Source organism: Pteropus alecto, unplaced genomic scaffold (genome assembly GCF_000325575.1).
Source record: "Pteropus alecto unplaced genomic scaffold, ASM32557v1 scaffold3, whole genome shotgun sequence".
Classification (NCBI taxonomy): domain Eukaryota; kingdom Metazoa; phylum Chordata; class Mammalia; order Chiroptera; family Pteropodidae; genus Pteropus; species Pteropus alecto.
In genome coordinates this window covers 45,010,139-45,016,138 of record NW_006442484.1, presented here as the reverse complement: position 1 = coordinate 45,016,138, position 6,000 = coordinate 45,010,139, and the positions used below count along the sequence as shown (strand labels likewise).

Genomic DNA, 6,000 nt, shown 5'->3' with positions numbered 1-6,000 from the left:
GAGGGGTTCAGCTGCAGGCCAAATTTAGCCCAAGCCTCTACCCCTCCAGGACCACCGGTTAAGATTCAGCAAGCAATCCACAGATGCTGTGCTTATAGTTGCTTCAAAAGGCCTTTCCAGAAACTGAGGCCAGCTGCCACTGCTGTGAGTCTAGGCGCTGCTCAGCAAGGAGCACTTGACTCGCTAAGGATACACCTGGATATGGCTTGGGTGGGGCTGTGAGTCAGAGGAGGTGGGGTTTCAGAGAACCTTCTGGGCGGAGCGACCTTTGTTATCCAGTTTGATGACTGGCAGCACTGTGCACACTGGAAGCGGGGAGGGCTCATCAGAGGAACAGTAGATACCACAGCACTACTGTATAGAGCGAGTCTCACCTCAGCTCTTACTCCAACAACTCAGTGTCTCCCTATAAGTCCCTGATGCCCCCTGCATGCAGCCGAACCGGCACTGGTGCTCAGAGCGAGCAGGTCCGTCACCTTGAAAGGGTGCTTTCTTAGATTTCTCTCAAGTTCTATGGCTTGTTCATCTAGATCCCAGGTGATTTTTCCTTGCTGTTTGCTCCTTGTTTCCATCACAACTTCGATCTGATTGCCAGAGGGATGAACAGAGCCTCTATCATCTACACCATTTTTTTTTCTGCCACACTATAAGTGGTTTTAAACAGGGATATAAATTTGTAGAACAGTATTGACAAGAATTCTGAAGTATACAAGTTAGTAAACTATGCACCTAATGTATAAAGGAAAACCATATTTCTGAGTTGTGTTTTAGACACTGAGAAATTGGTATTGTTTAAGTGATGAACTACAGATTGTCAAGAGACATGTATTTTAATTTTTAATCCTAACCCTGCCATTCACTACCCTTAACCAAGCCACTTTAACTTTTCTGAGACTCAGTTTCCTCATCTGTAAAATAAAGAGGTTAAACTTAGGTTTCTGGGGTTTCTCTTAGTCCCAAATTCTATAAATTTGCTAATTTTCTTGACAGAAAACCTGAAGCTGCTTTTTTCTTTTTTAATTCTCTCTACTCTTTACGTGTCTTAAATTTCATCTAGAGTCTTTATTTAAAATGACAGTAAACTCTATATCATATATACATGAATCCCCTAAGAGGCCTTGTAATAATTAATTCATGCTGAAGGATTACAGAGCCACAATTTTGAATCATGGCTTTGGAGAGCACTGCTTACTCTTCTTACTTGATTTTTGAACCTTTGAAGCAAAGGGTAGTAGAGCCTGAAACAGCCTTGAATGTGTATTAATTCATGATGCTTTTTCAGATGGAGTCCCCAAGAATATTTTTTGGGATTGTTCTTCAGTTGTTTTGTGTGCTCAAGTATATCACTGAGTTCACTCATATTTTGTTTTATTAGCCACCCAGTTCCCTGACCCTAGGCCTCAGGACCATGGTGCATTAACTCCCTTGGAGAAGTTCTCTGTGGTTTGTGGGGTGAGGGTGAGGACAGTTGTCTATGCTGAGCTTGTTCACAGAGGGTGTGGATTTCCATCACAACTTTGGAAAGAGACCTTACAGGGTCCATATGCCTAAAGAAGAGAATAGAATATCCAGATCGAATGCCAGCTAAGGTCCCTTGCATGATGCCATTGCCCCCGTGGAATTCTAGAATGGGAATAGAGGCTCTTTTTCCTCCCTCCACAACGAACTTGCAGGATAGCCAGCTGCTGGGCTGGTTTTCCAAAAAGCTATACAATACGATGCCTCTTCTATGCATCATCTTTTTTTAATCAGTGTAATTCTCCCTTCTATAATCTAACGTACTTCAGGGCTAAGTCTTCTTAACAGCAATTAATGAATGTGTCCTTAGGAAATCAACAGATAAATAGTTACGAGTCACCTATTATTTGCTTCAGTTATATGCTATGCACTATGCTAACAATATAAATTTGTACACGTAAAAACCATTATATATTGCTTTAAAATTTTTATTGCTGTTCTCCATTAGTGCAAATAATCTGAAATTGGCATGTGGTAACTTTTAACAATAACTTACACACCATCTGAATTAACAATAGGTGGTTGAGGAGTTCAAAAATTAACTGTTTATTAATTGTAGTGGGAGAACTCGAAAACCTGAACGGGAAATTTTTCACATTAACAGCATGTATAGGTCAAAGCTTTGGAAATACTAAGATAAATCTTATTCACTTGATAGCCAAAGAACTTCACTGGGAATGTTTTTTACATTTATTTACTTTAAACATACCCTACCAATGAAAAATTCAGTTAGAACCGAGTATAGTAGAAATAGGAGTTAAAGAGATCATATTGTTGTACACTGCATCTAAAAATATTACATATTCACTGGATTTCTTTTCTTACAAATTAATTCAAAAAGAACAAATGAGATTTAAAGAAATACTCGTGGCTTACAAGAGTAGGCCCTATTTGTAGAAACTATTAAATTTAGCACTTCCCTAAATAACTTTTTTCAAGTCACCAGGAAATTAATAAGAATAAAGTGTTTTGTATGCTCGTATATTTAAAAATGTCAAAGCTGTAACTTCCACAACTTTATATACGGCAAACAGTCATTGGTAGAGGGTCCCAAAAATAGCACGGAGAGTCACAGATTGCCCCACTTACATTTAATAATACAAATAAATTTCTTATTAGAATTTTGCTTATGTGACATAGCTATATTTAGATGATTGCCTATTTTAATTGGGATAGTAAATAAGATTGTCCTGTTTTTGATTAAATAAAAAGACTTGGAAATTAGTCTATTTCTTTTTTTTTAACTTTTTATTATGGAAAATTTCAAACATATACAAAGTAAACAATATAATGAACCCCCACGTACCCACCACCCAGCTTCAATTATTAGTAATATAACCGCCATTCTTATTTTATCTATACTTCAGACTACTCCCTACTCTCACTCAATTATTTTTAATAGGCCTTTTTAAATGTAAAATTTACATACCATTGAAATAGACTGATTTTAACTGTACAGTTTTGATAAGTGCGTTCATGTAACCCATACTCCTCTTATAGTATAGAACATTAACATCTACCCAGAAAGTCTGTATTTTCCTTCTCAATCATTTCACTTCCCCAACTGTTCTGATATTTGTCACCAGCAGTTCTTGAACTTCATATAAATGGAATCAGTATATATTCTTGTGTGCAGCTAAGGTATGTCTGTGAGATTTATCCATGCCGTTTCATATATTATAGTTTGCTTCTTTTTATTGCTGAGTAGATTCCATTGTGTGAATAGAATATAACATAATTTCTTTATCCATTCTGTTGATGGACACTTGAATGTTTTTTAGTGTTTAGCTATTGTGAATCAAGCTACTATGCGCATTTTTATATACCTCTTTTTGCAGGCATATATTTTTATTTGATTTATCTACAGAAGAGTAGAATTGCTGAGTCAGAGGGTTGCTGTACATTTAGCTTTATAAGAAACTGACAGAGCTTTTTCCAGAGATTTACATTCCCACAAGCAGTGCATGGAAATTCCAGTTCTTTCCACATATTTGTCAACATTTGGTTTTATCGTTCTCCTTGTAGACATTCTAAATATATAGCAGTATCTCGTTTTAATTTACATTTCTTATTTAACCAGATTTTTTTTGTAATATCTTTTTTCCCATTTTTAAATTGGGTTACTTGCCTTTTATTATTGTTATGTGAGTTCTTTCTGTATATACTAGATACAAATTTTTTGTTTTATATGTATTACAAATATTTTCTCTTAGTCTATAGCTTACCTTTGTTTTTCTTAATAGTATATTTGTACTATCACTAATTGCAACTGTTACCTTTAATATATTCTTTCTCCTACTTAATTGGGCTTGATTTGCTTTTTTTAGCTTTTTAAAAGTAGAAGCTTAGATTATCGATTTAAATCTTTCTGCCTTTCTAATATAGGCATTTTAAACTATATATTTCTGTGCACACATTTTGATATTCTATATTTTTTATTATTCATTTTCTGATTTCTCTCTTGATTTCTTTGGGCTGTGGGTTATTTAAAAGTGTGTTGTATAATTTCCAAATATTTTATCTTTTATTGATTTCTATTTTAATTACACTGGTTTGGTAGCATACCACCTTTGATATATTTGATTGTCCTGTGTTTCCATTTTCTCATATAGCTATTTGTGAAAACAGTAGATGTTGCCACCCTATTTAAGTAACATGAGCTTGTAACAATATTAATTGCCTGGAATGTTAAGGGAATTATTATTGGGGAGTTTTTGCTGTACAGAAATTATTTTATTTCACAATTCACTATTGGCTTTATATTTTTATAAAATATTAGTCTGTTTTCCCTTAGTAAGTTACATAGAATGAATCTTATTTAGTATCTGTCTGATTCAAGAATTTTCAGTGTTTGCATGTCATTATCATCAACATCATACATATATTATTAGAAGTACAAAATGAATCTACCAGCCTTAGGGCAAACCAGAAATAGTTTGGTTTTTGTAGTTTAATTCATGTTTATATATTTTGCCTCAGTCTCAGTTAACAATTATTTCTATCATTATTTATTTAACAAACATCTTTTGGGTAAGAAGAAATTCGGCACATGTGATCTTACATTTTGAGGGGGTTTTTTTGTTTTTGTTTTTGTTTTTTGCAAATATCTCCAGTGATCATCAAAAGAATGAAAAAAGTCTTTCCTTTCAGAAAGCCATTATCGAGTTTTTCTAACATATATTGACAAGATTATATTATTTCAGCAAAGTGTTTGTTTTTTGTTTTCTATTTTTTGATGCCCTTGATATGGTGACTTTTGTGCACAAAAACCATTATTCAGAGACTACTTTTTAAAACTAATATTAGATTTATTAAAGTTACAAACTCAAAACTTATAGTTCTTCCCTAAATTCCCAAGGCCAATTTATAAATCTACTTAAATAATTATCACTTTTAGTCTACGGCCATGCCACCCTGAACAAGCCCGATCCTGTCTGTTGTCGGAAGCTAAGCAGGGTTGGGCCTCGTTAGTACTTGGATGGGAGACCACCTAGGAAGACCAGGTGCTGTAGGCGTAAAAAAATAAAAAAATAAGAGATCGTAAGCTGACAAGGTCCTTGGAATCTGTGAGGTTGCCTCGCCTAAAAATAAAAAAATAAATAAATAAATAAATAAAAGATAAACTTGAATTAAAATGTCAGTGTCATTGAGTTACTTTTTTAAGCTTCAAGTGGCTAAAAAAAAACTTACCAAATGGAGGAATAATTGTATCATCCCAACTGACGAAAGTTGAGAGTTGGGTTCATATCCCAGTATACAAAGGTTTCTTAGTGACCAGATAAGTGAGCACAGATCTTTACTCTTTTTCATCAGTGATAGAACTCCAAATCCATCTTTCCAAATGAGTGGTTTCCAGCCAAATCTAAATTCACTTTACACGTTAAATAATTTTTCTGTTTACCAGTGTGCAGCCCCCCAATAAAATATAATTTCTTTTTTCACTGCTTCAGTTGAATTTTTCTTTTTTGTTGTTTTCAACTCTCCAAAAATATTTACAACATTCTTTCTGTTTAGTTCTGCATCTCCTTTAAGGATTTATTTGACCTTTGTGGTCACAATCTGATTAGTGTAGCAGTGATGATTCTGCTGAAATGACCTAGGGTTAAAAAATAATGTAAGAGAAATAGCAGCATTAGAACACATAAAATGAGTAGTAGCACATTACAGCTTAGGATACAAAACTTATTTGTTTCCTAAGATAGCCACAGATGCTTTTGTAGTCCCCTGATCTTCAGATGCCCAGTATTACAGGAAGATATATATACATTGTTTGGGTCTGCTCTAAATATTGAAAAATAAGATCCTCTTTTCTGCTAAAGAAATTTCTTCAGAGTAGTAGCAGCTTTTTAATTTTAAGAACTTTTTTAAGTCTTTGGGAAAATAAGAGTATGGTGAAAAATTAGATGGAGGTCCACAGACACAGGTTATATAAGTACTTTTAATATTACACAAAAATTCTGTTTTCTGCACAATTGTACTGGA

At 34.2% G+C, this 6,000-nt stretch overlaps 1 protein-coding gene and 1 pseudogene across 2 annotated transcripts in view; both read left to right on the top strand.

Annotated features, from left to right (window-relative positions):
* ATF2 (activating transcription factor 2) overlaps nt 1-6,000 on the top strand; it is a 71,208-nt gene that overhangs the window by 39,234 nt on the left and 25,974 nt on the right. The gene's annotated exons all lie outside the window — the stretch shown is intronic.
* Nucleotides 4,915-5,033, top strand: LOC112470546 (annotated as a pseudogene).